This window comes from Cibotium barometz, chromosome 16, assembly GCF_041138505.1.
Source record: "Cibotium barometz isolate CiBa-2024 chromosome 16, ASM4113850v1, whole genome shotgun sequence".
NCBI lineage: Eukaryota > Viridiplantae > Streptophyta > Polypodiopsida > Cyatheales > Cibotiaceae > Cibotium > Cibotium barometz.
This window is the reverse complement of record NC_141061.1, coordinates 26848816-26875228: the sequence shown is the minus strand read 5'-3', so window position 1 is coordinate 26875228 and position 26413 is coordinate 26848816.

Genomic DNA, 26413 nt, shown 5'->3' with positions numbered 1-26413 from the left:
ATTGGACATGTGAACATACAAAGGTTAAAGAACCTGCAGGCAAGAGGCATTGTTAGTGGGCTGCCTAGATTCAAGTATGATGGGAATATGCATATTTGTGATGCCTATCAGTTTGGAAAGCAGGCGAGGTTGCCATTTCCTAAAGAAGGCAACATGAGTAGCACACCACTTGAGATAGTTCATAGCGATGTATGGGGTCCTGCACAAAACCCATCCATTAAAGGCAGCTTATATTATGTGACATTCCTTGATGATTTCAGCTGAATGACTTGGATTTACTTTCTCAGAGAGAAAAGTGAAGTGTTGGGAAAGTTTATGGGCTTCAAATCTTTTGCAGAGAAGCAATATGGCTCTTGGATAAAATGTTTGAGGACAGATGGAGGTGGTGAATACACCTCACATGCTTTTGAGCATTTCTTGAGAAAGCATGGCATAAGAAGGCAGTTAAATTGCAGGTACACACCTCAACAAAATGGTGTTGCTGAGAGAAAGAATAGAGTCATTTGTGATGTGGCTAGGGTAATGCTCAATGAAAAGAGCATGCCAGACTATTATTGGGCAGAAGCGTGTGCCACTGCTGTGTATGTACTTAATAAGACACCCACAACAGCCATACATGGAAGTACGCCAGAGATGCGGCTTACAGGTTTTAGGCCAGACATTGGACACCTCAAAGTGTTTGGGTGCATAGCTTATGTACATGTGCCTGACGAGAGAAGGAGGAAGTTGGATCCTAAGCCAGAAAAGTGTGTGTTTGTTGGTTATGCACAGGATCACAAGGCATATAAATGTTACAATCCACAAACTAGGCAAGTGGTTATCTCACGAGATGTGGTGTTTGATGAACTTGCTAGTTGGTACAAAGCAAAGGATGAGGGTGTCATTGATTCCCTTGATGCTGATGTGCATGTGAACTTGCCACAAAGCAAGTTCTATCTCTATGTCTGGGCTAGCAGAGTCTGAGAGTAGCACTATACGTCCATGGTCAGGACGCTTGAGGCATGAGAGTGTGAGCACTGAGACTAGTGCTATGTATAAAGGGAAGAAGAAGGTTGAAGGAATTGGCATTATAGGTTATGAGTCATCAAGTTCAGAGAGTTTGGATGAGGAACTTGGCATACCAATTTTACGCACACCTGGTGCAAGGTAGGATAGATATGTACCTCCACATGCTAGAGTGACAGGTGTTCAGAGTGATCTGCATGCATTGCGAAGATCCCAAAGGGTCAGGTATCCAGTTGACAGGTTGACATATCGTAATTTTGCTATGCATTATGTATATATGACCTCTTTGGTGAAGCATGTGGAACCTACATGCTATACAGAAGCTATTGGAAAGCATGTATGGGAGAAGGCAATGGATGTTGAGATGGACACATTGGTTCATAATGAAACATGGGATTTAGATGCCTTACCACAAGGCAAAAATGTCATTGGTTGCAAATGGGTTTACAAAGTGAAATGCAAGTCATATGGTTCCATTGAACGCCATAAAGAGAGATTGGTAGCTAAGGGTTATGCACAAATCCAAGGCTTGGACTATGATGAAACATTTAGTCCAGTTGCAAAGATGGGAACAATGAGAGCAGTCATTGCTATGGCTGCAGCAAATGGTTGGGAAATGCATCAAATGGATGTGAAAAATGCATTTCTAAATGGTGATCTACAAGAGGAAGTTTATATGGCACAACCAGAAGGATATGTACACCCGAGGTATCCCACTCATGTATGCAAATTAAAGAAAGCATTATATGGTTTGAAGCAAGCACCTCGTGCTTGGAGTGATAAGATAAGCCTAGAGGGTGCTGACCATACGATGCTCGGGCTCTAGGTCGTCGATGATATCCACGCGTGCATGGAGGAAGATATTAGAACAAGGAGTAAGAGTTGTTTTCTGAATTCGGGTATGGATCTAGTAATAGACCTTGCTGGTCCTCAACAGATGAGTCCATGGCTCTTTTATATAGATCAGTTGGTTGATCTTGCTGATCTTCAACAGAGATTCCATTTTGATATGTGAATATATTGCAGAGTACTATGAGCTAGGAACCATTGAAAAGACCCTTGAGTGGACCGATGGTGAGAGTTCTGGTTGCCAATGATGCCATAGGTACATCTATGAAAGAATGATTCAAAATAAGAATTCAACCGGAGATTTTGGAGGATTATGATCACTATGATTTCATTAAATGATTGTTTTAAAGACAGTTGAATCTGTGAAAAAGGCAATTTCATATTGGGTGTGTAAATGGTGTGACTAGTTTTAAAAACTCCCGCCAAATCTGAAACTAAGTTTGAGGCCCTTCGAATTGATATGTGTATCAAGGTTATAGAATTCGAGGAATTCTGGTATGAAATTCAGAATTTCGATCAAGAAGTTTTGGGGATTTTGATTCAAGAAATACTCCTTGTATGCAAAAGAAAATCAAACTAAAAACTTGCTTAGAAACCATGCTTTCTTAAAGGACTATCTGCTAGAGGGAGCATTTGGTATATGTTTTTCTAAGGGAAGTTCGGTTGCAACACCTGGCGGGGAGTGTTCAAAGGACGGCTCACGCGGTAAGCCCTGCCCAAGTCTTGACCAGCCTCGGTATGGTTGAAAAATGGTGTGCTTCCGGTACGATGGGCGAGGGCCGACAAAGCGGTCCCAGAGTGAAGTGCCAGGACACCTAAGGAGGATCCTGGAGGGTTTTGACCAGGAGATGCACGGGCTCGCGGTGCCTATGACACCCATGTGTATGTCGTGGAAGATATGTATGATGGAAGAAATGATTATTGTAATCTCTTACTGGATCTCGTTAACCAGTTGGTCTCAACAGAGAGTCCAGAGTGACTGTTTTTTTAAGAAATGAGGGACTAGATGGAATTTTTGAGTTATAACATCTGTAACCAATAACTATTTGTCAATGGATTATTTTACATGTTAAAGTTTTAAAGAGGAGTGTGTGCATATCTGTATTCGAAAGCAAAAGTTAAGAAAGACATTCAATTATGGGTGGGTGAGTAATTGTATGGTTCTAGCAATTCTAGTGATTGGGTGGTGGCTAACCCATGGGCCAGATGGGGTTAGGTTGGAATCAGTGGAGTTTTAATAATTAAATTGAAATAATAGAAATACGCTTAGAATTTGAGTAGTTAAATAAAAGCGTGAAGAATTTTTCAAATGAGTAGATCAATGGTTGTGCCTAACTTCAGTTAGGAAAAAAGCGTTGATTTCCTTAAATGATTAGCTCAACGGCTGTGCTTGATTTCGGTTAGGAAAAAAAGCGTTGATTTCTTTAAACTAAGTTAGTGATAGTTTTCCTTCTATCTAGTTTAATCAGGTGAAGGATAGTTTAGTCTCTTGACCCCGTTAGAAAATTCGTTAAGAAAATAAAAAAGGTGCAATAGTCCCCGTTTTCTTGGCAAGGGAAATTTTTCCGGTTTCGGTTTCGGAATGACCACCAGATTAGTCTCGTATCTGGACATTTGATGGCAAGGCCCTGAGTGGGAAACCCTACCCCACGCAAGAGGAAGCTACTTCCGCTATTGCTAGCAACCAGGAATCTGGTGCGCGGAGGGGTCGGAGGGGTCTCACATGGATGGAGGGGACAGAGGTGTCTCACATGGATGGAGGGAAAAATAAAAAATTCTCACTCAGTGGTTGCAACAAAACATACCCACAGGCTCCAAAGCACAACATTGGTTCCCATGGTACTAAAACAAAGGAGGATGATGAGGGGTACCCAGCTCCAACAACTGGGTACAAGGTAAAAGGGGTATGTTTTTCATGCCGTGAAACATGTTCATTCGTTTCACATGTATGCTTCTACTCCTCAAAATGCATAACATATTGCCTTGGAGTGTTTGAAAACATATAGAAAACATTAGGGTATTAATATTTGCATGCATAAGGGTATTAATATTTGCATGTATAAGGGTATTAATATTTGCATGCATAAGGGTACAAGTTGTTTCATGTCGTGAACCGGTTTAGGCTAGCTCACATCATGAAATGCTCAAGACTGTTTCACGCTGTGAAACACTTCGAAATGTTTCACGCCATGAAACACTTCAAAATGTTTCACGTCGTGAACTGACTAATGCCACTTCATGCAGTGAAACGATAAAAAACCTCCACAAATCGTTTTTGGCAAACACGTGGCATACCCAATGAAGATGGCCGGCTGGGGCTGATGGCTAGATCATAAATACAATTTTTCTCATTTTGTCATTTTTCATTGCCCACCTGCATCGTCTTTTGGAGTGCGATCATCATCTTTGTTCTTCCTCACTTTGCGACCATCGATTCTCAGCAGGTAGGATCTCCTCATTGGTGAGCCATGGTTTCATTCGTTTTCATTAAATAATCATCATCTCTGCACTGACGCACATATTGCCTGCATCTATGTTATTTCTTGTTTTCATTCATCTTGTTTTCATCTTATCATTCTTGTTTACATCTTGTCACCCACCAAATTGCATTATAAATGCATGATGCAGGTATGGCCTGTGATGTGAGTAGTCGTAATGTGAACGATTGGATGGATGTGGATGATGAGATGAGATGTGTATGAATGAGATATGATGTGGATAGAAGTGATGTGATATAATGTGGATAAATATAAATGTATGTGATGGGATGGTTATGAGAATGAATGTGGTGGATATGAATCAATGAATGTGATGGATATGAATGAATGTGATGTGATGGATGTAAATGGATGTGATGTAAATGAATGTGATGGACGTGAATAGATGTGATGTGATGTAAATTGGGATAGATGTGAATGGATTATATGTGATGTGAATGAATATGATGTGATGAGATGTGGATATGGGTAGATACGAGTGGATGAGATCTGATGCGGTTAAATGAGGAAAGATGTGATGAGATGAAAATGATGTGATTGGATGAGAATGGGAATACATATGAAATGGATGTGAATTAAATCGTGTGGATGAGAATGGGAATACATATGAAATGGATGTGGATTAAATAGTGTGGATTGATGTGGAACAATGTGGAAAGACGAGAGTTCATTATAGGAACTGTATTTATGACGTGTTTTTAAATGACTATTTTATGTCAAGAATACTAGGGAAGCATTTTGACCGTCTTGCGACGAATGAGGCCGTGGAGACCTAATTGATAAAGTTAATCCCATCACTATAGTGGTTGGGCGGTTGGCTAACCCACAGGACTGGATGGGGTTAGGCTAGACTAATGGATCCCTAAAAAAAACTCAATTCTGTTATGGTACGATAGATGAAGTAAATCCCGGATAAAAATTTGTTCTATGAAAAAGAATCAACGGATGTGCCTCTCAATGAGGAAAAAAGCGTTGATCTCTATGATCCAAGTGCAAGTCTTTTTCTTGATCTGACTATGGAAGTTACGGGTTCGGTCAAATAAGTTCAGTTAGTTAAGGCTCTTGACTACGTTATAGTAAAATTTATCCTAGAGGAATCGCCCGTGCTTTGCAAGTGAGGGAAGTTTATCCAGGTTCGGTTTTGGAAGAACCGAGGGATTAGTCTCTTGTCCGGATATATGTGGGCGAGGCCTCGAGTGAGGGACCCTGCCCCGCGCAAGAAGTGCTACTTTCGCTGCTAGCACCCTAGAATTCGTTGCGCGGTGGGGACAGAGATCTTTCAGGAATTCTAAACATATGTAAAGAGAATGTGGGGGAGAGAGAGAGCTTAAGTCTCTTCCAAGCAAACACACACACACACACACACACACACACACACACACAAGAGAGTGCAAGACATGAGAGATGGAAAGTTGAATTTTCTTCTATCTTCTCCTCTTCTCTACAACCATATAACTAAAAGATAAGAGTACATACATAAAGGGAAAGTACTCTCTCCTAAAACATACAAAGTGGTCGGTCTATAGTGTGAACACGACTATTTGAGCTAGCACTATAACTATGCCGTAACTCTAGTACTCCAAAGCGACTATCACACAACCTCTCACCCACTAGCGGCATATTGACGATAATCTCACCAACCATGCCAATGACATAAGTGCAGAAGCTATCACTTGGGTGGGTCATTAATGTCCTCCATAGCACTAATTGAGCTCAATATCTCAACACTCCCCCTCAAGCTCAACTCCACATACCAGATCTACATTACCTGCTCTAGAACCTTCTCCATCACAAAGTGATAGTGCACCTCAATGTGCTTCGTTCTAGCATGGTATACTAGGTTACTCGCCAATTGTATACTATTCATGTTGTCACAATAAATGACAACTGCCCTATCCATGGGCTCATCCATATCACCAAGTAGCTTTTGAAACCAAGCTACCATAGCAGCACCCTTGTACTCTGTCTTTGTACTTAACAAGGCAATTGTTGGCTACTTCTTACTGCTCCAACTCACAGCAGCACTCCCAAATTAGAGCATAAAACTACTAGTAGATCTCCCATCTGCAACACTACCAGACCAATTAGCAAGCTGTATACCCATGTAGTTGTATCTCTATACCAGCCACATAGAAAAGTCCATAATCAACTGTGGACTTTATGTACCTAAGAATGCATCTAGTTGCATGCAAGTGTGGCTTCCTAGGAGTCTGCATAACTGACTCACAAGTCCAACAACGTAGCTCAAGTCTGGCCTAGTAATATCATGTAGATCAAGCTACCCACTATGTGTCTATATGTAGTGGGGTCCTCCAAAAGCTCACATGTATCTGCAAAAAGCTTTGTGTTTTGCTCCAATGGTACTGAAATAGGCTTACAGCCTATCATACCATACTTGGACAATATGTCCACGCCATATTGCCTCTACAATAACAAAATGCCATGAGGTGATCTCACCACCTCTATGTCCAAAAAATATCGCACCTCACCCAAATCTTTCATCTCAAACTTTTGCTTTCAAAAGCCTCCTGACATCCTGTATGTCAACATCACTATCACCAATGATAATCAAGTCATCCACATAGATGACTAATAGCATGATCCCTTTATCTGTCTTTTCACATAAAGTGAAAAATCTGCATTGGATATTTGAAATCCAATGGTAACAAGATACTCCCCGATCTTGTTTGACCATGCTCTGGGTGTCTACTTCAAGCAAAACAAGGCTTTAAGTAACTTGCACACAAAATGTGGATGTGCATCACTCTCATAATCTCATGACTACATCATGTAAACTTCTTCTTTGAAAATCACCATGCAAGAAGGCATTCTTTACATCCATCGGATGTATAGACCAACCCTTTGCCTACAGCCATAGTAGTGATAGCTCTCACAGTTGCCATTCTTACAACCGGGATGAATGTCTCTTCATAGTCAATGCCCTAAGTCTGCACATAGCCTTTGGCCACCAAGCTCACTGAACCATCAACGTTATGCTTGACTTTACACACCCACTTACATCCAATTGCCTTCTTTTCCTTAGGCAAAGGAACTAACTCCCATGTTGCATTTGTATCAATGCTGCCATCTCCTCATTCATGGCATCTTTCCATTTATTATTTCCAAGTGCTTGCTCAAAAGAAGTGGGCTCCAAATCCTGTATTGCTTTAACCATGTAAGCATAATGATGGGATATATATCCATCATATCTCAACCTATCGATAGGGTACCTAACCCTTGTAGACTTGCATACACCTGTATCATTGTCAAGTGTCCTCAAAACACCCTCGTTCTCCTTACACTAGGAGCAACCACATATGGGATGCCAAGCTCCTCATCAAGGCTCTATTCAAAGATGCTAGAGTCACCATCCATACATGAGTGACATGCTGACAAATCAAGCACAAAAGGTTGATCTAGCTTTTCCTTCCCTTTGCATGATACATGTGTGCCTAAATTTGTTCTCAACCTACCTAAACATGGGTTAACATTGGATCCATTGCTAGAGGACTCTCCAGGTCCACTACGCACAAGCAATTGCTGCTCTACATGTGGTGTAGTATCAACACTTATTACATCTACATCTTCTGTTACCTTCACTACTGGTGCATACCGCTACTCATCTTGTCAAAGATAACATTTCTGCCTACTCGCATCTCACGAGTGGTAGAGTTATAACATCTATAACCTTTCTTTCCCAGAGCATAGCTAATAAAGATGCATTTCTTTGCCTTTGGATCCAACTTTGTTCTCACTTCATCATTAGGAGCATGCACATATGCAATACACCCAAACACTTTCAAGTGAGACACACCGGTCTTATGTTTGTAAATTTCCATGAATCAGGCATCAAACCATGAACATCTGCAGTGAGTGTCTTGTTTATAATGTACACAACTGTTGCTATTACTTCTGCCCAAAAATAATGTGGCATATTCTATTAAGCCATCAAGGCACATGCCACTTCTGCAATGTGCCTATTTTTTCTTTTTGCAACACCATTCTATTACAAAGTGTACCTGCATGTAAAATGTCTCTTGATTCCCTCCTTCCTCAGAAAATCACCAAACTCATTAGAGAAACATTCTCCCCCACCATCTGATCTTAGGCATTTTATTTGCATGCCTTTTCCTTCTTGACCAAGGTCTTAAATCTCTAAAAGTAAGCAAACACCTCACTTTTCTCCTTCATGAAGTAAACCCACACTTTTCTAGTGTGATCATCAATGAATGCAACATAATACCTGCAACCTATAATTTTGGCAGTCTTAGTCGGTTCCCATACATCTAAATGTATGACATCTAATGGCCTTGCACCTGACATGCTTTTCATGTGGGAAAGCATGTTTGTCTTGCTTACCAAGCTAGCATGCTTCACATGCCTTGTGCATACCATCAACCTTAAACTTTGGCAAACCTACAAAAATATTTTGGACATACATAGACTTCAATCCACTTTACCAACATGCGCAATGGGATGCGCAATATCATCACCTATTTCTAAATAACCTAGTTTTTCCATTTTCTGAATGTCTCTAAACCACTCAGCATGACTCGTCATATGGTTAGAGGTATCAGAATCCACATACCATGTATCTTAAGATCTTGACACATCTCCTATTATGGAACCGAGCTTGTGTTGCATCACAAACAGCTACTCACTTCTATCATCACTCCCTATTTACTAGATGATGCATAGTTGCCTTGGTATAGCTTTCCACTTTTAATGTCATTCTGCTTTTATAGCAATCCTTTGCCATGTTCTCTAGTTTGCCACAATAATAGCATTCTATGATATTTGCATTCTGATTTCTTTGCCAACCACCGTGGCGTCTTTGGCTCCCCTTGTCTCTAAACTGGCCTCTTCCACCTGTGTATGATCACTTCTGCAAATCATTGGACTGTTGTTGTCCATAATTCTGATTTCCTTATCAGCCACCACCTTGGCGACCTCCACCTCTGCCTCTACCTGAATTGGAGTAGAAGGCCTATTCTGATGTGTTCTTACTTTGTGGAGAAGAATCCTCACCTAAAGTCTTTTTTTCTATGAGATCAGCATAGACACCAAATCCCAAAAGTTGGGAATATTCTCCCTAACTGCAATCGAGGTCTTGAATGGCTTGTACTCTTTGCCAAGCCCATTCAAGCTGATGCTTACCAAGTCTTCATCTTCCACTGATAGATTTATAGACCTAAGGGATTCAACAATGCCCTTGATCTTTAAAGCATACTCATTGACAATCATGCTTTTCTTTTCCACAGTATGCAGCTCTTACTTCAACTACGATTTTCTTGCCTTTGTGTTGGTCTGAAACATCTACACCAGGTTCTGCCACCCAACTACTAGAGTGTTGACATCTTGTATGTGTCCTATCATCGTGTCTGCGACACTAATTAAAAGCATGTACATGACTTTCCTTGCACCCTAATTCCAATCCTTGAATGCCATTATGTCTGGTTGGAGCGACATTCTCTTCAAATAACTCTAGAGGCTCCTCGTTGTCTCCTTCGACATAGTTCCAAAATCCTTTACCCATAAGGAAATTGGTCATTCTAAACTTCCAGCCACCATGAAAGTTGTTCTTGTCCAGCTTCTCATTGACAATCTGATTGATTCCATCACCGGACATGTTTTCCTGCAATAATCCAAAAACTAAAACATATAATTTCTGTATGCAACATGTAACATAGCAATTTCTTATGTGACTACTGCAGCACAGCGGTACTTTAGCACAACCTTTTGGTTACCAAGTCTGACCAAAGTACATGTACATAAACCCAATGTTTACAATACATGTGCAAACACTGTTTGCACTCCCAAAATACAATGCTGCACTGCAATAACTAGATTTTGACTAGAGAGAGTTCTCAACTAGAACTTCCCAAAACTATCAAAAATACCTTGCAGAACGGAGACTGCGCCATGCCCAAAACGTAATTCTAGCTGAAAAACTACAGTACAAAGAACAATAAACCACACATGCACCTCCAAGCCTGCAAAGATACCTCCTGGCAATCAGAGATGTGTAGCTCTCGGAGCTACCAACATGGTGTTGTACCTAAATAAAGAAGGGAAAGAGATGACGATGCTCTTACCCATGTACGCTTTCTTGCTTGTTTGTTCTTGCCTCTTGCTTGCCTCCTTATCTCTCACATGAACCGAAGCTCTAATTCCATAAACAAAATGTGGGGGAGAGAGAGAGAGCTTGAGTTCCTTGCAAGCAAACACACACACACACACACACACACACACAAGAGAGTGCGAGACACAAGAGAGATGGATGGCTGAATTTTCTTCTAACTTCTTCTCTTCCATAACCGTATAACTAAAAGATAAGATAAGTACTCTCCTACAATATACAAAGTGGTCGGACTATAGTGTGAACCTGACTATATGAGCTAGTGCTATAACTATGCCATAACTCTAGTACTCCGAAGTGGCTGTCACACAGCCTGTCATCCCACTGGCGGCATATTGACCATAATCTCACCAACCATGCCAATAACAAAAGTGTGAAAAATATCACCCAGGCGGGTCATCAATGCTCCTGTAGCACTAGTTGAGCTTGATATCTCAACAATATGGTCCGCCAAAACATGCTGTGTTCCATAAAGTCAAATTCGAGAAGTAGAAGCAACCATCATGTGATTCTTCCTGTGGTGCAAGGCTTGTTCACCAAATATAACAGGCCCTGATGGTCCACAAAGAATACAAATTTATTGGCATGTGAGATCCCTGTCCCCACCGCGCAACGAATTCAGGGGTGCTAGCAGTAGAAGTAGCACTTCTTGCACGGGACAGGGTCCCTCACTCGGGGCCTCGCCCAGGATATCCAGACAAGAGACTAATCTCTCAGTTCTTCCAAAACCGAACCCGAAAAACTTCCCTCGCGCGAAAAGCACGGGCGATTCCTCTAGGATAATTTTTACTCTAACGTAGTCAAAAGCCTTAACTAACTGATCTGATCTGACCAAACCCGTAAGTATCAAGTCAAATAAGGGAAATATTGCACTTGGATCATAGAGACCAATGCTTTTTTCCTCATTAAGAGGCACACCCGTTGATTCTTTTCCATAGAACAATTCTTATCCGAGATTTATTTCATCTATCGTACACCATAACAGAAATTGAGTCTCATTTTAGGGATCCATCAGTCCAACCTCCATCCAGTCCCATGGGTTAACCAACCGCCCAACCACTGTAGTGATGGGATCCAATTAGGAATTTGGTTAGGTTTTGTCCCGGGTACCAGGGAAAAAAGTTCCAAGGTGAGTGTATTTTTCTAAACTGGTCACACTGTCTTTCCTCGAAACTGATGAAAGAGTTTGGTCTTGGTCATAGTCTGATTCAAGGTTCGAGTCGGATAAGATTTTTCCTGAACTATCTTTCTCGAAAGGGTTTGATGATTCAGTTACTATTTTACTAAATTTCTTTCTTTGAATATTCACTTAACTGATTTCTAAATTAGTTACGAATTTCAATGAGGAATAAATTAATCATTTATTTGAATATTTTGATCTCGATAGATTTCCTGAATTTTCTTTTTTACAATCCGTGTGAATATAAAACGATAGAAATTTCTCTCTTAGAGTATTTAAATATTCATTTATCAAATACTCATAGAATTTAAGAGAATTCTAATTTTGATATAAAATTTCTTTATGCATCTATTTATACATAAAAATCAACTTCAATGGGGATAACGCTTTTATATAAAAAAATCCTTTTATGTATAAAAATCAAATTTAATAAGAACAACACTTTTGTAATTAAAAAAATTTTCCTTATGCATCTTGCTATGTATAAGAATCAAATTTAATAAGAGCAACACTTTTATAATAAAAAATTTCCTTTATGCATCTTTCTATGCATAGAAATCAAATTTAATAAGAGTAACACTTTTATAAAAAAATTCCATTATTCATCTTTCTATGCATAGAAATCAATTTTAATAAGAATAACTTTTTTATAATAAAAAATTTCCTTTATGCATCTTTCTATGCATAGAATTCAAATTTAATAATTAATATCAACAATGATATCCATGCATATTCATAGGTGAATATGTACATGGAGTAATTAGAATATTTCTTTTAGATGCAAAAATGGTGGGAATTACTCTTTTGGAATAACATAAAAACAAACTTTCTTTTTCACAAAGTTCTGGGAAATTTTACCATAACCTCCTTTGTATGGCTGACCATTTCTCATTTTTATCATTCTTCACTTAGCTTAATTAACCCAATTAAGAATTATAGAACTCTAATCTACACAATTTTCTAAATTTAAGAGAGTAAACAATAAGAAGAGTTTAATTAATCACTTAGTTAATCTTTCTAGGATTAAGAAAGGTTGGAAGTAAAGAAGAGAAGGGGGGTGGCCTTTCAATCAAAGTCATAGCATTTGAATTTAATTCAATCATTTGCAAAACATACAAATCAAGAAAACCATAGATTTTTCATTAAAATTCATAAACAATTAAGAAAATTAGCTTACATGGAGCTTGTAAGCTCTCCTTTGGCTTGAGGGATTGAGGATTCTACTCTTGTTTGAAGCAATGGTGGCCGCCAATTCACTTTGGAGAGGATTAGGCTAAAAATAATTGAATTATTAATAAATTTAATGTAGATGGCTCAGGACACAGGAGTAGAGTTATAGTGCATAAACACCATTAAGCTTTTACAAAGGGGGAGGCTTCTATTTATAGGAAAAAGTGAGCCTCTGATTCAGCTTACTTTTTGGATCTAGTTTTGAAACAAGAGAGAGGAGAGATGAAAATATCTCATTTTATTGATTAAAAATTTGGGGTAATGATGAGAAAAAGGTGCCTACTTTATGAGGGGAGATCCCCACTCTGAGGTGTCAAAATTCAGTTTCTTAATTTTTTTCTTTGGTCCTTAATCCACTCTTCATCTTATGTGAGCATTTACTCATTTTTGGGGGGTTTTTCTTTTATTCTTCAATTTATCTCCTCCCTACATTTGTATTAATATTATTGGTCCAACCTATTTTGCTTCATGTGCATGTCTCTTACCCTGGTCCACGGCTTGGGTCAGCTTTTTCCTTCTTGGTGGATGACATTGGCAGTGTCACTCTCCCTTGATTACTTGGTTGAACTTGCTTCTTTTTACAGATAAACTTTGGTGCTTCCTTAGCACCTGGTTTAGCTAGGACTTGGTCCTATCTTTGCCTATGGAACCCTTTTGTTCTTCTAGAAGTATATAAGGAAGTGGATTTTGGATTTTTTTGGGTACCCATAGCTTTTCTCTTCCTTGATAATAGCCATGTGTGCTGCTAGTAAGTTTATTCGAACCCACCGCTGTTGAATGTTGAGTTATGTGCATGCTTGCTTTGAATACAGCTTCATGTCCTTGTCTGGCTTTCCTTGTCTCTTACTTGTAGCATGCCTTTTTTGCTTTGTTATCCATGAGGCTTTGTTTGTCTCATAGTATCCTTATGCTTGAAGTTGGGCCTTAGGAACCCACCATTTTTTGCTTGGATATTTTTGTTGCCTTTCTTTAGGTTCTCTTAAAGAGGGATGACCTTTCGATGTGGATGCTTGCTCTGTTAAGCCTTCTATTTTTCATGGCATTGGAGATTCCTTGTTGCATGCCACTGCATGTTTTCCCTTATTCAATGGACTCCATAATGGCACGGTGATGGTGTCTTTGCCATCATTGAGTTGTACTTCTCATTTTTCCCATTGGATGTTGTAGTTGCTGGCGCAAATCCACGGTCGTCTCCAAGAAACATTTCCTCTTCCATTGTTCCTGTAGGCATAACAAACACCTTCCCGACCAAGGGATTATTTCTGACAGAGAAATTTATATTCAAAAGCCCTCTTGTATGTGTCTCAGATGGATGCACACTTTGAACCTCTGCACTAGTTGCCTCTGGGGGGGTTTGCTTAAGGCTACGGTCCATGTCTCATAGGAAATCAAGTTATGACTTCATATCATATCAATGAGTGCGATGCTTGTCGTGTGGCCCTCCTTTATAGGGACCTTTACAATGAGTCATGCAAGTAAAATATCTAAGTCATCCTTGTCAAGCAAGGTGAGTGAAGCCATGTTGGCATGTAGCATTCTCCCTTAGAGTCTTTGTTTTTCTTTAGCTTCCGTCGCCTTGGATTCCTCTTGAGCTTGCTTGATCTTTTCCTTGTCTAGCTCATTTTTTTTAGGAGATGCTCTTGTGTGACAATTTCCTAGGTCAGGGGTCCATAATATTTATTGAGTTTGCTATCATTGATATAATCTTCCATTTCTACCCCTTCGATAGTTTCAATTTGCACTGACTCTTAAGGGGTGATTTTGAACACTCTAAAAGGCCCTAACCCTCTATATTTTAGTTTCTTTTTCTCGGTGCTTCCAGTTCTTTGTGTTTCAAGTTATGGTCAAACCATAAGCCTATGCTAGGCAATCAGCTGGGTTTCATCTAAGTCAAGCAACCTTTTGGCTAATGCTCTTTCAATGAGCCTTTCTTGAATGGCAATTCGCAAGGCTGGGAACTAAAAATTCCATAGGCATTACCACATCAATGCCATAAGTTAGACGAAAACGAGTGTATCCCGTTGGTACCTTCTTATATGATGTGCGATAGACCCATAGTGATGCAGTCATCTTGTGTTCCTAATCCGTGCAACTAGCTTCCAAGGTTTTAGTCAAGATAGCACATAATCTCTTGTTTGTGCTCTCTACTTGGCCCTTTGCTTGTGGGTAATAAGGTGATGATTTACGGCATACTACAAGGAATCCTGTAAATAATTGTTCAGTCACCTCATGAATGAAATGTGAATCCTAGTCATCACTGACTAATTCAAGTGGAAAGCCAAATCTAGAAATGATATGTTCATATAGAAACTTGGCTCTTGTTCGAGCATTAGCTCTTTTAGAGGCTCTCGCCTCTGCCCACTTAGTGAAATAATCTATAGCCACCATCACATAATGAGCTTGTGACAGATGCGCTACTAGACTTATGGTCCAACAAAATCAATATACCATTTCTCAAAGGGTTGTCTCACAATCACAGGGGTGAGTGGCATCCTATGGTTTTGTTGTAGAATAGCAAATTGTTCACATTCCTCACATCTCTTTAAAAATTCTATGGCATACCCGAATCACGTAGGCCACCACACAGTCCTACTTGAAGCACTTGACGAGCTATAACTTCTCTGAAAAAATGTCCTCCAGTTATTCTTGCATGTGCTTCTTCTAAGATCGTGACAAACTCATCTTCTCGCACACGTCTCATGAGGATATTATCCTTTCCTAGCGTATATAATTTACCAACAACAATCAATTGACAAGGTGCAATCAGCTTAATACGCCGACACATCTTATCTTTGTTTTAAGGGTCGATCTTTTGGGAACCCATGAGCTAGATAGTCAGATATTTCCTCACTCCACTCAGGCACCATGTCAAGTTTGAATAGACAAGCATTTGGAAGGTCATCATCAATGCCTGTTGTTGCCACCTCTCCGTTAGGAATTGTAAGATTCCTCCCTCTAGCTTTTGAGGTGTGGAGGTGTAAGCACCTCCCCTTCTGATCTTATAATTATTCCCCTCTCTGAAATAAAAGAAAGATCCTATTTTACCCTATTTTGGCCTAGAAAGAGAAAATGTCTAAAGGGAGGTAATTCAAAATTAAGATATTTTTGGATATAAAAATCCTCCTAGTGTCAAAAATGGTTTCCCCTGAAACAAAAATTCAAAAAGAACTTTCCAATGTGCAATTGGAATTAATTAAAAATAGGTATAAAGGACCTTAGCCTAAGGGTCTAGATTTTTTTTTAAAAAATAGATTATGGTCCAATTAAGGTTCCTATGGACCAATAAGATTAATCTAAATGTAGGGAGGAGATAAATTGAAGAATAAAAGAACAACACCCCAAAATAAGTAAATACTCACATAAGATGAAGAGTGGACTAAAAACCAAAGAAAACAATTAAAAAACTAAAATTTGACACCTCAGTGTGGGGATCTCCCCACATGAAGTAGGCACTTTTTCTCATCATTACCCCCAATTTTTAATCAATAAAATGAGATATTTTCATCTCTCCTCTCTCCTATTTCAAAACTAGATCCAAAAAGTAAGCTGAACTGACCCAAAAAATGGTCAAAAATTGACCAAACTGATTTGGCAAATTCTAAGTTTGCTTGGTTAGAGGCTCACTTTTTCCTATAAATAGAAGCCTCCACCTTTGTAAAATCTTAATAGTGTTTATGCACTGAATTTTTTAATAATTCAATTATTTTTGGCCTAATCCTCTCCAAAGTGAATTGGTGGCCACTCCTGCTTCAAACAAGAGTAGAACCCTCAATCCCTCAAGCCAAAGGAGAGCTTACATGCTCCATGTAAGCTAATTTTCTTACTTATTTGTGAATTTTAAATCTATGGTTTTCTTTATTTTTTATGTTTTGCAATTGATTGAATTAAATTCAAATGCTATGCCTTTGAGGAAAAGGCCACCCCCTTCTCTTCTTTACATTCCAGCCTTTCTTAGTCCTAGAAATATCAACTAAGGGATTAATTAAACTCTTCTTATTGTTAACTCTCTTGAATTTAGAAAATTGTGTAGATTAGAGTTCTATAAATCTAATTTAAGTTAAATAAAGAATGATAAAAATGAGAAATGGTCAGCCATACAAAGGAGGTTATGGCAAAATTGTGTAGATTAGAGTTCTATAAATCTAAATTAAGTTAAATAAAGAATGAAAAAAATAAGAAATGGTCAGCCATATAAAGGAGGTTATGGCAAAATTTTCCAGAATTTTGTGGAAAAGAAAGTTTATTTTTATGTTATTCCAAAAGAGTAATTCCCACCATTTTTTAATCTAAAAGAAATATTATGATTACTCCATGTACATATTCATCTATGAATATGCATGGATATCTCACTGATATTAATTATTAAATTTGATTTCTATGCATAGAAAGATGCATAAAGGAAATTTTTTTATTACAAAAGTGTTATTCTCATTAAATTTGATTTTTATGCATAGAAAGATGCATAACGGAAACTTTTTATTACAGAAGTGTTATTCTCATTAAATTTGATTTTTATGCATAGAAAGATGCATAAAGGAATTTTTTTATTATAAAAGTGTTATTCTCATTAAATTTGATTTTTATGCATAGAAAGATGCATAAAGGAATTTTTTTTATTACAAAAGTGTTATTCTCATTAAATTTGATTTTTATGCATAGAAAGATGCATAAAGGAAATTTTTTTATTACAAAAATGTTACTCTCATTAAATTTGATTTTTATGCAAAGAAGGATGCATAAAGGAATTTTTTTATTACAAAAATGTTACTCTCATTAAATTTGATTTTATGCATAGAAAGATGCATAAAGGAATTTTTTAAATTACAAAAGTGTTATCCTCATTAAATTTGATTTTTATGAATAGAAAGATGCATAAAGGAATTTTTTTAATTATAAAATTATTATTCTCATTAAATTTGATTTTTATGCATAGAAAGATGCATAAAGGAATTTTTTAAATTAGAAAAGTGTTATTCTCATTAAATTTGATTTTTATGCATAGAAAGATACATAAAGGAATTTTCTTTATTACAATAGTGTTACTCTCATTAAATTTGATTTTTATGCATAGAAAGATGCATAAAGGAATTTTTTTTATTACAAAAATGTTTTTCTCATTAAATTTGATTTTTATACATAGAAAGATGCATAAAGGAATTTTTTAAATTACAAAAGTGTTATTCTCATTAAATTTGATTTTTATACATAGAAAGATGCATAAAGGAATTTTTTAAATTACAAAAGTGTTATTCTCATTAAATTTGATTTTTGTGAATAGAAAGATGCATAAAGGAACTTTTTTAATTACAAAAGTGTTATTCTCATTAAATTGATTTTTATACATAGAAAGATGCATAAAGGAATTTTTTTATTACAAAAGTGTTATTCCTATTAAATTTGATTTTTACGCATAGAAAGATGCATAAATAATTTTTTTTAATTATAAAAGCGTTATTTTTATAAAAAATAATTTTTATGCATAAATAGATGCATAAGGAAATTCTTTTTATTTTAAAAGTGTTATTCCTATTAAATTTGATTTTATGCATAAATAGATGCATAAAAGGTTTTTTTTTTTAAAGAGTTATTCCCACTGAAGTTGATTTTTATGCATAAATAGATACATAAAGGAATTTTATATCAAAATTAGAATTCTCTTAAATTCTATGTTTAAATTCTATGAGTATTTGATAAATGAATAATTAAATACTCTAAGAGAGAAATTTCTATCGTTTTATATTCACACGGATTCTAAAAAGAGAATTCAAGAAATCTATCGAGATCGAAATATTTAGATAAATGATTAATCTATTCCTCATTCGAATTTGTAACTAATTTAGAAATCAATTTAGTGAATATTCAAAGAAAGAAATTCAGTAAAATAGTAGCTGAATTATCAAACCTTTTCAAGAAAGATAGATCAGTAATAATCTTATTCGACTCGAACCTTGAATCAAACTATAACCAAGACCAAACTCTTTCGTCACTTTCGAGGAAAGAAGGTGTGACCAGTTTAGAAAAATACACTCAAAACTCTCGCCTAATCTGAGACTAGGTTTGAGACCCTTTGAATTGATATGTGGATCAAGGTTATAGAATTCGAGGAATTCTGGTATGAAATTCAGAATTTTAATCAAAAAGTTTAGTTTTAGGGATACTGATTCAAGAAATACTCCTTGTATTCAAAAGAAAATCAAACTGAAAACTTGCATAGAAAAGAGATGTGATGTGAATAGATGTGATGATATGTGATGAGATGCGATGTGGATCAGATAGATCAGAATGAATGGATGAGATGTAATGTGATGTGAATCGGGATGTGAATGAATGAATTGTGATGTAATGTGATGTGATGTGGATCAGATAGATGTGAATGAATGGATGAGACGTAATATGGATCAGATAGATGTGAATGAATGGATGAGATGTAATGTGATGTGAATCAGGATGTGAATGAATGAGATGTGATGTCATGGGAATCAGGATATAAATGAATGATATGGGATGTGAATGGATGTGAATGTGTATGTGAAAATGGATGTGAATGGATATGTGAAGAATGGATATGGATGTGTATGTGAAGAATGGATGTGAATGTGTATGTGAAAATGGATATGAAGAATAGATATGGATGTGTATGTGAAGAATGGATGTGAATGTGTATGTGAAGAATGGATATGGATGTGTATGTGAAAATGGATATGGATGTGTATGTGAAGAATGGATGTGAATGTGTATGTGAAGAATGGATGCGAATGTGTATGTGAAAGAATGGATGTGGAACGGTGTATGTGAAAGAATGTGATGTGATGTAAAGAGATGTGATGTGACATGAATATATGTGGATGAGTGATAGATATGAATGTATGGATAGCAGTCTACTATTTCACGGAGTCAACTCAAAATCTTGGGTTTGGGGAAAATACAATAAATTGCTAAAATTTAATTACCTACATAGGCTACCCATCAACACAATGATAATCTAGCACACTCTATTTTTTCACACATTAATGTTTGCTACTTCACAGGTTAAGCCTTCAACGGCTTAAGACCTTCATGACTTTACACTTCATGTGCTAACACTTCACAAACTAACTTTTCACATGCTAACCCTTCACGGGTTAGCACGTTAACACCTCACGAATTAACCTTTCATGAAAAAATCCTTCATTCTTAGCCATTTCACGACCTATTACTTCACGGCTTAGGACTGATTCTTGAAAAACACTTATTCACACACATTCCTTCTTGATTCATTGCTCTCACCACACTAACCATTTCTCCCCCTCATACACCCATACAAATCACTAAAACACACATTTTAAAAAAAAAATCAAAAACCAGTCACCAAATGACTAATGTTCTTTTCACATGTTTATAGATGGCCTCCTCCACTACTTCCAACCCAAAGGTTGAGGGGAACCCAGCCATGACTCAGGCCAGTACCATAGGGTCACTAGCTGAAAAGAAGAAGAGAGCACCACACGGCACCAGGCTAACCTACCTTGGGCCGTATGCACAGAGAGTCCAAGGCGCAGTCATCCATAAAGACATTCAAATAGCTCACGAGAAGATTATGTTCCAGTATCATAGCCCTGAGTGTTTGAAGATCTTAGAGGATATAGATGTCAAGAACAAGCTAGAGAACGTAGGTCTTGGCTGCAGAGATCCTCCCTCACACCATTAACCCAACACTATGTGAGGCATTTTTGAAGACTTATGACAAAAAAACCAAAAGGGGTATAGTCACAAAGATGGATGGGTCCACTGAGTAGGTCCTCATCATCGAGGAAATGATATGAGAATCTCTACAGTTACCCCCACCCATATCGACACATGTTTATACCATCAATCAGATGCCCAGAGAGAACATGCTGAAAAGGGTTTCCTTCAACTCAAATTGAGAGAAATACGAGAATATTAGGGATGAAGTAGATGAGAAAGCTTGCAAAGAAATGTCAATGCTCATGTAAGTAAAGCCACTGGATAGGTATATCAGGGTCCTCTCAACCAAATAGCGAAAGTCCATGAGAAAAAATAGGAGGATTGGGCTTGGTAAATCCACCGCAAGATGGAGAATCACCTCATGTAAGTAAAGCCATTGGATAGGTATATCAGGGTCCTCTCAACCAAATAGCAAAAGTCCATGAGAAAAAATAGGAGGATTGGGCTTGGTAAATCCACCGCAAGATGGAGAATTACCTCAAGTCACACCAATCCAAGATGTGTAATCCATATCTCCTCATCAAAGTACTTAGTCATGCAGTGAATCTTCCCATCCCCCAAATGCACTCAGGAGGCAAGGGCACCTCAGATTGAAGGATCCATGGAGCCCTCTACACTCATTTCAAAAGAGTTACAAGCAAGGACATGAGGTATTAAAGGAAACAAAGGAGCTAATTCAAGAGCTAAAGGGTGGTAAGAAATCAAAGAAAGGTAAAAAGATGCAAAGGCAACCTCCAACAATTGGAATTCGAAATGCAGCGTATGGAAGAAGAGGTGGCACAGGACAATGCTTCTTTTCAACAAATTTTGGAGAAAAATGAGGCAAAAAATAAAGAGAATATCAACTTAATAGCAAGAGAAATTCTAGAGTCAACACAACAAACACCACCTTCTAGCCCTGCTCAAGTGGTATTCACAAACCTTTCACCACTCCGCGACTTCGGAATCTCATATCAGCCCACCTCCATGAAGATTGGTGTAACATAGGCTCCAGCAACACAATAAGTGCCACAAATGGATGAGGGCGAAAGGAATGAAGAGGATACCTCAACACACCCACAATATCAAGAAGCTCAAGAAGCTGAGAAGAGGAAGAAACCCGACGAGACCACAAGTCTGAGTAAACGAAGGCACTTGGAAGTTGAGGGCACAATTGAAGAAGGATCCTTCTTGCCAAATCTCGATGCTAATCGCTTCCTCCTCGAAGAGACCATGGAAGTCCTCAGCATATTTTATCAGATTAAGTCTCCACGACCTCATTCACAAGACGATTAAAATGCTTCCCCAGCATTCTTGACATAAAACAGTCATTTAAAAACAGGTCATAAATACAATTTCTATAACGAACTCTCATCTTTCCACATTTTTCCACATCAATTCTCATTTATTTTATATGTATTCCCATTCTCATCACATCATTTTTCATTTCATCACATCTTTTCTCATTTATCCGTATCTGATCTCATCCACTCACATCTACCCATATCCACATCTCATCACATCACATTCATTCACATCTCATCCATTCAGACCACATCACATCCATTCAGACCACATCACATTCACTCACATCACTCATCCATTCAAACCACATCACATTCACTCACATCACATCTCATTCATTTTACCTCACATCTCATTCATTCACATCTATCCCGATTCACATCCCATCACATCACATTCATTCATATCCATCACATTCATTCTCATCACCATTATATCACATCACGTCTATCCATATCATATCTCATTCATACACATCTATCTGATTCACATCACATCTTATCACATCTATTCACCTCACATCTCATCACCTCTATTCACATCACAACCACCCATTCATTCATTTACACTTATCTGATTCTCATCACATCTCGTTACATCTATTCTCATCACCTCTATTCACATCACATCCATCTATCCATTCACATCTATCTGATTCACATCACATCTCATCACATCTATTCACATCACATCTCATCACATCTATTCACCTCACATCTCATCACCTCTATTCATATCACATCCATCCATCCATTCACATCTATCTGATTCACATCACATCTCATCACATCTATTCATAGAATTTAAACATAGAATTTAAGAGAATTCTAATTTTTGATATAAAGATTCTTTACGCATCTATTTATGCATAAAAATCAACTTCAGTGAGAATAATACTTTTATAAAAATCCTTTTATGCATCTATTTATGCATCTATTTATGCATAAATTCAATTTTAAGGAAAATAACACTTTTGAAATAAAATTAAATCCTTTGTGCATCTTTCTAGGCATAAATCAATTTTAATGAGAATAACACTTTTGAAATAAAAATAAATCCTTTATGCATCTTTCTATGCATAAACTCAATTTTAATGAGAATAACACTTTTGAAATAAAATTAAATCCTTTGTGCATCTTTCTATGCATAAAATCAATTTTAATGAGAATAACACTTTTGAAAGAAAAATAAATCCTTTGTGCATCTTTCTATGCATAAAATCAATTTTAATGAGAATAACACTTTTGAAATAAAAATAAATATTTTATGCATCTTTCTATGCATAAAATCAATTTTAATGAAAACAATACTTTTATAATAAAAATTTTCACTATGCATCTTTCTATGCATAGAAATTAAATTCAATGAAAACAACACTTTTATATTAAAAATTTCCATTATGCATCTTTCTATGCATAGAAATTAAATTCAATGAAAATAACACTTTTATAATAAAAATTTCCATAATGCATCTTTCTATGCATAGAAATTAAATTCAATGAAAAAAACACTTTTATAATAAAAATTTTCATTATGCATCTTTCTATGCATAGAAATTAATTTTTATTATTAATATCAGTGACATCCATGCCTATTCATAGGTGAATATGTACATGGAGTAAATTAGAATATTTCTTTTAGAATGCACAAACGGTGGGAATTAGTCTTTTAGAATAACATAAAAATAAACTTTCTTTTCCACAAAATTCAAGAAAATTTTGTCATAACTTCCTTTGTATGATTGACCATTTCTCAATTTTTAACATTCTATTTTCTATTTAAATTAACCCCAATAAGATATAAAGGACTCTAATCTACACAATTTTCAAGAGAGTAAACAATAAGAAAAGTTTAATAAATTTATTTATTAATCATTCTAGGATAAAGAAAGGCTGAATTGTAAGGAAGAGAAGAGGATGGAATTTTCATCAAGGCATAGCATCAGAATTTAATTTAATCAACTATAAAAACAAGAAGATTAAGAAAACCATAGATTTAAAATTTAAAAGTAAAAAGAATTTAGCTTACATAGAGTTTGTAAGCTTTCCTTTGGCTTGAGGGATTGAGGGTTCTACTCTTGTTTGGATCAAGAGTGGCCACCAATGAGGATTAAGCCAAAAACAATTGAATTATTAAGAAAATTCAATGTAATTGGCTCTAGGTAGGAATAGAGTAACAGTGCATAAATACTATTAATCTTTTACAAAGGAGAGAGGCTTCTATTTATAGGAAAAATAAGCCTCTAACCAAGCAAACTGATTCTAGAATTTTCCAGATCAGTTTGTCAATTTTTGACCATTTTTGGGTCAGTTTAGCTTACTTTTTGGATCTAGTTGAAGCATAGACCAATTTCATGCCTACACTTATATGTGTGAAGTGTGGTGTCGATCATTTGATCAAAGAGTTCCCATATCGTGCCAGTAGTTTTTCTTCTACTTCTAACCATGCCACTATCAAGACTGTAAGTGTGCAACCTGGGAATATTATGTTACTGAATGTCTTGACATCATGAGCGTAAGCAAAACAAGTGGACAAAGGGAAGAACCCAGGTGGTGTTACAACCTCTAAGACTGGGAGAAGTAGAAGAGTGAAAAAAGTGGACATGGGAGATACCATAGCCATAATTCAAGATGGATCCAAAGACGATACTATTGACACCGGATCCACCCAATCAAAGGAAGAAGGTGACCAAGTGCCAAAACAGGATGGGCATGCCCAAGAATCTGCAAGAGAGAGACCAGTAATCCCTAAGGGGATTGAAGAATATCCAAACAGGATGGGTATGCCCAAGAATCTGCAAGAGAGAGACCAGTAATCCCTAAGGGGATTGGAGAATATCCAAATGCTAAAGAAGAGATACAGCCACATTCTTAAGAGGTCACTCCGCGACTTAAGGAGGTACATTACAATGAAGAAACTATATGGATCCTCTTCTCATAGTTGAGTTTATGTCTTTTCCTTTCCATTATACCATGGTTTGAAACACTAGTACTAGCATGTTGTTTCTCTGTAAGACATAATACTCTAGTGTGATCTCCGTGGGCTCCTCATAGTAGTCATTATTGACTTCTACCTTGTGCATGATTTTTGCCTCATCCAAGGGCTCCTCAATTAACAATTGATTGATTTTGGCCTATGGTGGCTATGGGAGTACTAAACAGGTGGCGGTGATAAAGGCGACATGTCCTACATTCGGAACATTCCTCTTGGTAGATAAGTATTTGGCTACCCTGCGGTCACATTGGTTTGCATTGGTGGTGTTGGCAAGGCTAGCAGCACTCTCGGTGTTGGCAGTTGTGCTAAGGGCTAGACCTACCCTTAGATATCTGCACATGGTAGTGTCATAGTTTCCCAATCTCTGACAGTAATTGCCTTGGTCTTAAGTGAGGGAATTTGGTGCTCGTGTGATTTTGTTTGCAAATTGAGCACCAAATAAGTTCTCTCCACAAATAGAGATGAGAATTTCGTAATGATTCTCTCCCATCCCGGACTTTTAATTTCTCCAAGATGGCATTATTGAGTTCTTCCACTGTCATATTGCCAACTTGCTTACTCTTGATTCCTATGTCTTGATGACTGGAGACTCACAATGTTGCCACTACTGAAGCTGCCTTGGCGTCTTCTATTTCTAGCAACTCAAGCATATTTTCCTCATATTCAATTGCCTGCTTACAACAAGTATCCAGAGTAGTTGGTCAGACTAACACTAGATAATCATGCATCTTATGATCTCGAAATCCTCTCTGGAAATAAGGCAAGAATTGATCATGAGTTAGCCTTTCCCTCAACTTGCATCTTAAATTTAAGTGCTTGAGTCAGAAACATAATCCTACATGGACTAATTTTCCTTTTGCTTATTGGTTGTAAGATCCCTGTCCCCATCGTGCAACAATTTGAGGGGTGCTAGCAATGGAAGTAGCACTTCTTGCGCAGGGCAGGGTCCCACACTCGGGGCCTTGCCCACAGATATCCGGACAAGAGACTAATCCATCGGGTTTTTCAAAACCAAACCCGGAAAAACTTCCTTTGCCTTGAAAGCACGGGCGATTCCACCAAGATAACTTTTCTCTAACGTAGTCAAAAGTCTTAACTAACTGAGCTCATCTGACCGAGCCCGTAAGTCCCATAGTCAGATCAGGGAAAAAGACTGTACTTGGATCATAGAGACCAATGCTTTTTTCCTCATTGAGAGGCACAGCCGTTGATTCTTTTCCATAGAACAATTTTTGTCCGGGATCTACTTCATCTACCAAACTAAACAGAAATTGAGTCTCGATTTACGGATCCATCAGTCCCGCCTAACCCCATCCAGTCCCATGGGTTAGCCAACCACCCAACCACAGTAGTGATGGGATCCAATTAGGAATTTGGTTAGGTTTTGTCCCGAGTACCAGGGAAAAGAGTTCCCAGGCCCCCCAACCAGATTTTCAAGCAAATTTATCTCCAGTCACACCACTTACACACCCAATATGAAATTGCCTTTTTCTTAGATTCAAATGTATT